Consider the following 11,226-nt stretch of genomic DNA (forward strand, 5'->3'; position numbering starts at 1 on the left):
ATTCAATCGAGTATTTTAGCCCCCCTGGTGGGGAACACACCACACCACATAGAAAACTCCAAGGACTTTGCTAACAAAGTCAAACATTTAAAGATGGCACCAGGGGAAACTCTGGTGTCTTTCGATGTCATTTCACTTTTCACTTGCATACCTACATCAGAGGCAGTAGAAACAGTCAGGAAACGTCTTCAACAAGATAGTGACCTTAATAACAGAACTAATTTCACTCCGGACCAGATCTGTACCCTACTGGACCTTTGTCTTTCTACTACTTATTTCAAGTTCAGCAATCATTGTTACAGACAGAAGCATGGTTGTGCCATGGGATCTTCAGTGTCACCTATTGTAGCCAATCTTTACATGGAAGAAATGGAAAAGAGAGCTTTGGGAACCTTCAGAGGAACACCACCAAGCCACTGGTTTAGATATGTGAATGACACTTTTGTCAAAATCCAGCTAAAAGAAGTGGAAGCGTTCACAACACACATCAACTCGGTGGACAACAACATCAAGTTTACTCGAGAGGATGCCAATGACAACAAGCTACCTTTTCTTGACTGTTTGGTGAATTTGGAAGGAGATGGAAACCTCAACATGGAAGTGTATAGGAAACCCACCCACACAGACCAATATCTTCTTTTTGACTCACACCACCCACTGGAGCACAAACTTTCTGTCATCAGAACCTTACAACACCGGGCCGAGCATGTCCCGACTAAAACAGAAGGGAAGCACAAGGAACAGAAACACATCAAAGATGCCCTCCAAACCTGTGGGTACCCTAACTGGGCTTTTGTCAAATCAGCAAGAAAATCCAAAAGACCCACTGCAGAACATAATGGTGAGAAGAATAAACGCAAAAACATTGTCATCCCATATGTTGCTGGAGTCTCTGAAAAACTCAAGAGGATTTTCTCCAAACACAAAATCCCAGTACATTTCAAACCAAACAGGACCCTCAGACAGAGGCTGGTGCATCCCAAGGACAAAACCCCCAAACCTAAGATGAGCGGAGTGGTGTATGCAGTTCAGTGCAGTGAGGAATGTTCTGATCTTTATATTGGAGAAACCAAACAACTTCTCCACAGACGCATGGCTCAACACAGGAGAGCTACCTCCTCAGGTCAAGACTCTGCTGTCCACCTACACCTAAAGGACAAAGGACACTCTTTTGAGGACCAAAATGTTCACATTTTGGACAAAGAAGACAGATGGTTTGAAAGGGGTGTGAAGGAAGCCATCTACGTCAAGAGAGAAAGACCAACCTTAAACAGAGGAGGAGGCCTTAGGTTCCAACTCTCAAAAACTTACAACACAGCTATAGGATTAATTCCAGCCAATCGTCAACTTAACTCTCACCCTCTTTCAGGTAATCAAAACATTGTTCCTTTAAGCCAAGCCAATAACAACTCTAACGACTCCTCGTTACAGAGGAGTGGACCAGTTTCGGTCCATTCTGCTGGCTTAATGGCTTTAACGACCGCCCATTATTAAGGGGTGGACCTGTTTCGATTGAATTTGCATGTTATCTAAGCCATTACAGGCCTTTGTTTGGTAATGGTATAAAGCTTGTTACTCATCATTACTCCAGACTTTTTGAATTGAGAAAGCTTCCGGGAGAGGAAGCGAAATGTCTTCAACTGCGGAAACAAGTCCAGTTGCTTTGTTTTTTACTTTTTTTGGAATGACCATGACCTGGATGACTGAGAATCTTCACCAGCACAATGAAGGGACGCTAAAATAAGAGAAATATGATCCCTTTTGTTGATTTTCATCACAACTCTTGCTGCAGCATTTTGGATCAGCTGAAGACTTTGAACTGCAATTTGTGGACTTCCTTATAGCAAATAATTACAATAGTCCAGCCTTGAAATAACAAATGCATGGACTAGTTTTTCAGCATTGCTCCTGGACAGAATGTTTCTAACTGCGGAAACAAGTCCAGTTGCTTTGTTTTTTACTTCCCTTCATTGGCTTCCTGTTAAATCAAGAATACAATTAATACAATTCATATATCAGAGCTCTGATTACCCCGCATATTCCTAACAGAGCACTTCGCTCTTAGACTGCAGGTCTGCTGGTGGTTCCTAGAGTCTCTAAAAGTAGAATGGGAGGCAGATCCTTTAGCTATCAGGCTCCTCTCCTGTGGAACCAATTCCCAGTTTTGGTCCGTGAGGCAGACACCCTGTCTACTTTTAAGACTAATCTTAAAACCTTCCTTTTTGACAAAGCTTATAACTAGAGTGGCTTATGTTGCCCTGACCTACCTATAGGGATGTGCTTCTATAGGCTTAGGCAACTGGAGGACATCAGAATCTATTTTTCTAACTGTATTGAGTTCTACTGTTCTTCAATTATGCATTGCTTGTCATCATTTCTGCTTATAACTTTTTGTTCTCTCTCTTCTTTTTTTGCTTTATGCTTGCTCAGTATGAGCAAAGCATAAAGCCATGGACAAAGCCATGGACAATGCGGACGACTCTCCCTGTAGCTCTACGCTTCTCCAGGAGTGAATGCTGCTTGTCAGGACTTTGAAGCAATCAACTGGTTTCATTTATATAGGAAATTTTTGACCAATCTGTACAATATGATTGATTTTGGCTTTGTAAAGTGCCTCAAGATGACATGTTTCATGAATTGCCGCTATTTAAATAAAATTGAATTTAATTAATAAACGTTTGTTATAACCATAAAAACACAATCGAATTACATCGGCAATGGCATGGTATCAAAATGCAGAGCTACGTCGGTTAGCTTCATGTGTTAAAAAAAGACAATGTAAACTCTGTCAGCCTGCCGCAGGGTAGCTGTGGCTACTAACATAGCTCACCACCATCAGGGTGTGAATGTGTGTGTGAATGGGTGAATCACTAAACTGTACTTTGAAGCACATTGGATGTTGTCCATTTACCATTTCTGTAACCGCATCACACAAACCTTCCAAATAACTATTTGACTTTCCCTGTTCGTTTTTATGCCAAACCTGTCGGTGCCTCGTGTAAGTTCGGTTCACTTTGACCATCCAAGGAAGAGCAATGGAAAGCAGGGAATACGTTGGTTCTTTCAGCAGTGGGCTAGCGGCTCTGCGGCTAGCCGAAACGTGATCGGGGTAGGCCCTGAGTCCTGCATGCAGTCTTTGATTTGGTCGCAGCGGGCAATTTCAACTCAGCTCTTGTCTCAGCTTGGCCTGGTGAGGATAGCAGCCTGCTCCGCGCCGTCTCGCGTCAGCTTTCCTGCAACAGCTGACAAAAATAAACAAAGCTGTTTCGGCATTCTTTATTTCAACGGTTGGTTGCGCAGAAGTGAGACTGCAAACTTAGCTTCGATGTAGTCGGCAGATTTCCGAACTCAGTCGGGTCCTCTGCCCCACAGAGGACATGAATTACCCCCTTTGTCGCTCCACTAAAGCGAGGGGAGATGAGTTTCACAGAAGGCCCGTTCTGTGCAGCTGGTGGGCCTTGAGCCCCAGGTGTCTGTGTCCCAAGATTGCTCGCAGGGGCAGCTGGTCTCCCCAGCCACCCTCTTGTAACATATACGTGGGGTATCAGAAGATAAATGGTTCGGTTTAAGGAGGTGTTGAAAGAGTAAATAATGACACAAAGGCAGATGCTTATATTTGGTGTTGGTACCATATATTATGTGAAACAAAAAAAACAAACAACAAACAAACAAACTCCAAAATATTTACAATCTGCAGACAAGTTAGTTTTCACAGTGCACGTCAGATAATTCAGTTCCATAGACTCCGTAGTTCACAGAATTTGACAAAATAAAACATAATCAGGAGTACTCAAAATATTGCATCTAAATAGAGAGAATTATTTGAGAGATGCAATCAGTCCATTATCCAAGTCTTAGTAATTGGACAGATGTGTAAAGGAAAATGGAGGGGTTGAGCAAAGCTGCAGCAGCCTCCTACCAGACCCACAGGATGAGGATGTATAGGGGCAGGTTCTGTTCCAGGTAGTAGCTCGCCATCAATTGACCCACAGCTGGGCTCACCTGGCCTGTATTAAATAACCAGGACCCATGGATTAACCACTATTCTCTTAATTTATCTACTAGCTAGTATTATAGTCTATATTCTGTGTACACATTAGGAATATCTACAACATTCCATTCAATACAATTGATATTCTTGTCATTCAATGTATAAACAACAACTTAAATACTTAACAAAACATTAAGTTTGCATTTTCATTAAATAAAACTCAATAGGAGCAAATGGAACACAAATGCTACTAGCATTGCTAATGCTACCAGCCATCACAGCCCTATAGAATTATATTGAAAATGCTAATGCTATTAGCATTGAGCAAACAAAGCATTTCAGCACAATAGATAGCCATGCTATCTAGTGAACAACAACAGACTCACCAATTCCCGCAGATATTCAACACACCGTGGAACCGGATGGTTTCTAACCCCACGGCAGTAGACACTACAAATACAGTCTCATACTAGAATCAACAAGCATTTAAGATGGAAAAATCAGTGGATAAAAAGGTATTGTGTATAGAGACATACCAAGTGCAGCTGCTCCGGTGGCTTCCCCCTCACTACTGATTGGGGAAACTCACCTCAGCTTATAAAATGTGCCTGAACTTCATGATTGGTTAGACTACAGGGGTGTGTCTTGTGGTGTGTTCAGGTACTGGAAAAAAAACGACCAAGGGATTTTAACCTGGGTTACACTCTCTTCCAGCGTCTCCAGGCAAACAGTGTGGGAAAACAGTGAGGAGTGGTCTAGGCTCATAGCAGGCATCCCTGCTGTGAGGGACAGTCTCTGCGTGGAGGTGTGAAATTCTTTGCTCACAGTCCATTTTGATTCCTCCCCCATGTCACGTGTTGCCAAATCAATCTGAATTATATTTTTCTTATCATGGCTTTAATGGCACAACAATACTATAGTTCTTACAATTCCAGTCTGAATTTTTGTTTTATCTGGTCTGTAACTGTACAGAAGCTCCAGAGAGGTGTGTTAAACTACCGCTCTGCTTCCTGGTCTGGACACTGGGTTGTCAGCATTTTGGAGAATATGAGAACTAATAAATCTGGTCAGATTCCTAGAAAGAAGAGCTGCACCATACAAAGTGGGATGGATGCTGTCTCTCTGGATCAGATAAACATGAAGAAAATAAACATGTCATTATTGGTCAGATCAGGCAGGGGACCAGAGAAAATTACGGAGTCCAACATTGTTTTAGCAAACTTATACACTGAAGCAATACTAACTTTAGTGACCTCCGATTGGCGTAGCCTAGTATCGTTACTGCCAGCATGAATAACAATCTTACAGTATTTACCCTTATCCTTTGAAATATTTAGAGCAGATTTGTTTAGTTTTTTTTTTTTGTCTGAATATTTGGTGCCAAATTTTTTTTTTACATGACAATCATTCAAGTTTTTCTATTTTCTTACCTTACTCGGACCGCCTAAGACTGAATAGATTAGTGTGACTGATTAATGGTTGCTTGCAAACATGCTGAAGTGGGTCCCCAGAGAATGTTCTGGCCCTTCTTTGACTTTTTGAGCTTTGGCTGAGCAAACAGTACAGCCCCACTGAATGAAGCTTGCTTTTATTTCCTTTGTCTCATTCAAAATCATCTTTTGATTACTCCGACTAATTAAAACCCCAACAAGCTGCCACTCGACACCCCCACCATCCCAGCCAGCCTCTTCCATTAGATCATCCAGCTCCCTCAAGAGGGAGAACAAACAAGACAACAGTGCAGGAACACACACAGTCTGTTTACTACTTCATCCTTTCTCCAGCCGTCTTATTCCATTTAATCCTGTACTTCTTTGTGCTTTTGTAAGATGATTGAACACTGTGGAGACATGGGGTGCTGGGCCAGGGGTCAACGCTCCTCCAAAGAGGTGGCACTAACAGAGAATGGCTGAAGTGAGCACAAGACACCTTTCTCATGAATCTTGGAATAAGTCTTATGCCACTCTGAATGCAGACCCACACGAGATTTTAAAACAAACAAAGAATCAACCAAACTGAAGAGCTGGAGACCAACGTCTCACTTGCTGCCATAGAAACGGCCTTGTTCAGGAGACCCCAAATACTGCAGCTTGTTTTGGCTGGGGGGTTTGAGCAGTCCATGGGCAAAAGGCAGGTTACTCCCTGGACAGGTTGCCAGTTTATCACAAGTCTAACAGTGAAATGCAAAACATATAAGTATTATTTGATATCAGCATAGACTCATTGCACACACATTCCATATCTTAATCTTTATGATGATGATAATGAGTGGATCTACCAACACACACACACACACACACGCACACACACACACACACACACACACACACACACACACACACACACACACACACACACACACACATCTTTGTTTGAAATACAAAGTGAGGACAGTGCATTAACTTCCATTGACCTCCGTTCATTTTCAACCTTTGCTATGGCAAAACTTAAACCGAAACCTTAGTCCTAAACCTATCCCCAAGCCCAGAAGAATGTGAGGACCAAACGTGAAGACCAAAAAAGTAAGGACAACAAAATTACACGAGCTCAGAAGTTAAAGTAGATAAATGTCCATTTACAAAGCAACATTTACAGGCAAATGTATGTTACAGATTGCTTCACAGAAAAGTAACCCAGTAAAATAAGTAACGACATATCACACACAAAACAAAAAATATAAAACAAAAAGCTGTCACCAAACCCCAAGTAAAACTGCAAGCGTTTTGAATTAAACATGTTTTTAACAGTTTTTTGGGTTTTTTTTAAATAGTGGTCTCGAAAGTAGGCTGACAGGAAGGGGACTGAAAAACAGAGGTGAAAGACATGTGGTCAGTCCACCGGTCAGAGTTGAACCATAAATGGTCGTGCCGAGGACTAAAACTTTTGTACATGGGTCACACACATTACCCCTGTACCACACGTCTGACCTGCTTTTTAAAAAATCATTATATTCCAAAGTCCCTTATGTCCTGAAGCATTCACAAGGGACTGTTAAAAGGTTTTGCTGACAATGGGTTGTTGACACCGTATACCAGATCTAGACATGGTTTATGCTGCAAGAGACCAGAAAAAGCCCAAACGTATAGCCACAGATTCCACCCGCCTGGAAATGGCTTGTTTGTCCTTCTTCCATCAGGTTCACGATTCAGGAACATTAAATCAAAAACCAATATACTTAAAAACTGCTTATTTCCCAAAGCTGTTTGCTATCGCCCCTAGAATCAATAAACCACTAGTTTAGTTCATAGACTCTTACATATTTCAAAGATAATACTAGTTCCACAGGTTCTTGATCAAATAAGAATTTTGTTCCTTTTGGAACTCCTTACTTGTGGAGTTCCTCAAGGATCCATTCTTGGACCTATTTAATTTTCCATCCAGATGCTCCCTTTAGGTCCATTTTTAGAAAATGTGATATTTCATTTTATTCATATGCAGATGATACTTTTGATTCTAGACTTAATCTTAAGAAAAAGATGGGCTGGTACCTGCACCCTCTAGTTCCCTTAGATCTAATGTCCATTTGCGTTTAGTTGTCCCAAGGCCCAGGCTGGTACACAGAGGTGATCAGGCTTTTTCTGTTGCAGCTCCTAAACTATGAAACCTGCTGCCTCTTCATATTAGAAAGGCCTCAACCCTTGATGCTTTTAAATCTCTTCTTAAAACAAGTTTATACTCACTGGCTTTTAACACAGCGTGAGTTTTTATCTATTTTTCTTTACTTGTACAGTGTTTTGTATTTAATTATCCCAGATTTTTTTTCTTTTTGTGTTCACCGTTCTGGCCAACAGCAATTGTTCTTAAATGGGCTATATAAATTAATCTAAATTGATTATTTATGCTGTCTCTAACATCCTAATATCTATTATCACACTTTAGTTTCTGAGGGAAATACACGTTTTAAGCTTCTCAGGAAGTACTGTTGGTGCAATCAAAAGAAAAAGGAAAACATTGCAAAATCAATATGCTTTATTGTGTCTTAGCGTAATGTGTGATCTATGTGCGTTCTGAGCCAGATGCTCACCAACATTTTATTATAGTGACATAGAATGACAATAAAGATAGTTGATTTTTAGATAGAGAGACCTCAGATTTTAAAGGGACGTCCTAGGCTGAATCAAATCAGCAGTATAAGAAGCAACCTGTCCATGTAGAGTTGTTAAGGTTACGACCAAGATTTCAAAGTTTATTCTGAAATTAGCAAAAGCCCTATGCTTGAAAAAACAAGCATAGGGCCTTTAAAACAGAGGTTGTATGAATTATTCCTTTTGAGTGAGTTAGAAGTCTACAATATGAGTTCTGGACTACCTGAAGTTAGTTCATTTTTGCTGAAATAAATATAAAAAAAGTTTTGACATTTTCCTCCGAATCTCCCCCCCCCCCCCCCAAAAAAAACCTAGCTGTTTTAAGGGATGCTTCAGAACCTACGTTTGTAAGACTGGGCTTCTGGAAAAATCTAAAATATAAATTTTAATGCCATAGTTCTATCATCACGCCTAAAGGAAGAATATATAAGAAAAATGGAACACTGAAGAACTCCATATGATAGCTCCAAAGAACTGGACATGATTTAGTTTTCCAGCACATAGTGATCCTGCCAGATATTTATGAGAAAACCACCTTAAAGCTAACTGGGTTGAAAGTCAAATCAAAGAGATGGGTCTTTGGAGCAGATTCAAAAATGGCTAACAAAGAGGCCTTTCTAATTTTTAATGGCAAACCTTTCCATAACTTCCCGCAGCAGCAGAAGCCTACTCCCTCATAGCTTGTCCCCTGCAATATGTCCTCGGTATATCTAGCAAAAGATGGTGAGCTAAGCCAAGCCACCAAGAATGGGGAGTGTAGATGCAATAGCTCTGAAAGGTAGTGTGTGGCTTGACCACATAAAATTTAAAAACAATTACAATTATTTTGAAATGAAATCTGAAATGGATTGGTAGCCAGGAACAAAAGAGAACCCAAACAGATTCTACACACGTGAGCAAAAATAATTATTTTTACGTTCCAGAAAAGTAAAAATACATGTCATTTGAGGGGGAAAAGGCAAAACAGAGGATAAATATGTAGCTGCCTCCTTGTTTCTGTTCCTCTTGAAAATAAAGTCTGTACGCCGAGTGTTTTTGAAAGCCTTCGTTGAGTGAAGAGCTAATTTACTAAGAAAGGGTCCATTTAAACAGATAACACATGCTGACGGAGAAAATAAAGAGTTCAATAGAAATGCATTCAGAGACGGTTTGTTCATCAGGGCGATTGGGCGACGCACTACCAAAGAAAGAAAGAGAGAGGAAGGAATTTACAAGTTAAACCAATCAATGTGCGTTAAATGTTACGTTGAGTACTCGCCTCCTGTGTCCCGCCTCTTTTTGGGCAATTTCAACATGGTTGAGTATCGCCCTGATCTCTCTCATAGACGTTCAGGCTCTGCAATGCATTCTCTATGGCTTCCGGGAGTGCTTGCACTAACGTATTTACGTCATACAGTACGTAGATCTGCTGGATTACTGTCAGGTGTGAGAAGAAGAATGTCTGAGTATGAATACGGTTTGATATAAAAAAAAGTGTGAGAAATGTACTGGAGTATTTAAAACCACACCTACAGCAGCAATAGAAGTAGAAATGGGAGAAATGCCATTAGATTTAAGAAGAACAAAACTAGAAATAAATTATTGGCTGAATTTAAAAGTTAATAACTCAGATCATCCAACTTGGGAAATTTTAAATCCATGTTGGGAAAAAGAAAAGAACGAAATGAGGAGTTTTGGATGGACAATTGAAAATACAATAAAATAATTTAAAATAAATGATTTAGAAATTACTCAAGCACCAATATCAATTATACCACCATGGATTTTACCAGAAGCGACAGTAGATATGACAGTAATGGAAAAGAAACAAGATAAATCCTACATTGTAGATATTTATTCAGTACAGTTACATCTAAACAAATATTATCAATATATTCAAATTCCCCTCCCTGGGCTGCCACCTTACCGTGGTGGAGGGGTTTGAGTGTCCCAATGATCCTAGGAGCTATGCTGTCAAGGGCCTTAAGCCCCTTGTAGGGTCACCCAAGGCAGACAGGTCCTAGGTGAGGGACCAGACAAAGCGCAGCCCAAAACTCCCCTTATGATGAGTACGATTATTGGACCTCGTGTTCCCTCGCCCGGACGCGGGTCACCGGGGCCCCACTCTGGAGCCAGGCCTGGAGGTGGGGCACGTTGGCGAGCGTCTGGTGGCCGGGCTTTTGCCCATGGAGCCCGGCCGGGCTCAGCCCGAAGAGGTGACATGGGTCCCCCTTCCGATGGGCTCACCACCTGTCAGAGGGGCCAAAGGGGTCGGGTGCATTGTGCAACGGGTGGTAGTAGAGGGCGGGGACCTTGGCGTTCCGATCCTCGGCTGCAGAAGCTGGCTCTTGGGACGTGGAATGTCACCTCTCTGGTGGGGAAGGAGCCTGAGCTTGTGCGCGAGGTTGAGAGGTTCCGACTAGAGATAGTCGGACTCACCTCGACGCACCGCTCTGGCTCCGGAACCAGTCTCCTTGAGAGGGGCTGGACATTCTTCCACTCTGGAGTTGCCCATGGTGAGAGGCGCCGAGCTGGGGTTGGCATACTTGTTGCCCCCCATCTCGGTGCCTGCACGTTGGGGTTTTCCCCGGTGAACGAGAGGGTGGCCTCCCTCCGCATTCGTGTGGGGGGACGGGTTCTGACTGTTGTTTGCGCTTATGCGCCAAACAGCAGTTCAGATTACCCACCCTTTTTGGAGTCCTTGGAAGGGGTACTGGAGAGTGCCCCTCCTGGGGACTCCCTCGTTTTGCTGGGGGACTTCAACGCTCACGTGGGCAATGACAGTGGGACCTGGAGGGGCGTGGTTGGGAGGAATGGCCCACCTGTTCTGAACTCGAGTGGTGTTTTGTTGTTGGACTTCTGTGCTCGTCATGGATTGTCCATCACAAACACCATGTTCAAGCATAAGGGTGTCCATATGTGCTCTTGGCACCAGGACACCCTAGGTCGCAGTTCAATGATCGACTTTGTTGTCGTTTCATCTGATCTGCGGCCGTATGTCTTGGACACTCGGGTGAAGAGAGGGGCTGGGAACGTCTGGCAGAGTCCCCTGTGAGGCGGAGCTTTAACTCCCACCTCCGGGAGAACTTTAAACACGTCCCGAGGGAGGCGGGGGACATTGAGTCTGAATGGACCATGTTCCATGCCTCTATTGTTGAGGCGGCTAGTCGG

At 42.4% G+C, this 11,226-nt stretch overlaps 1 long non-coding RNA gene across 1 annotated transcript; it reads right to left on the reverse strand.

Annotated features, from left to right (window-relative positions):
- Positions 1 to 3,544: 3,544 nt before the first annotated feature.
- LOC118558843 lies at positions 3,545 to 4,676 on the reverse strand. Its single transcript, XR_004928510.1, has 3 exons — positions 4,528 to 4,676; positions 4,378 to 4,441; positions 3,545 to 4,007 (listed from the first exon to the last, which is right to left on the reverse strand). It is a non-coding gene; the product is annotated as an uncharacterized LOC118558843 (long non-coding RNA).
- Between the last annotated feature and the right edge of the window lie 6,550 nt (positions 4,677 to 11,226).

This window comes from Fundulus heteroclitus, unplaced genomic scaffold (assembly GCF_011125445.2).
Source record: "Fundulus heteroclitus isolate FHET01 unplaced genomic scaffold, MU-UCD_Fhet_4.1 scaffold_163, whole genome shotgun sequence".
Lineage (NCBI taxonomy): Eukaryota > Metazoa > Chordata > Actinopteri > Cyprinodontiformes > Fundulidae > Fundulus > Fundulus heteroclitus.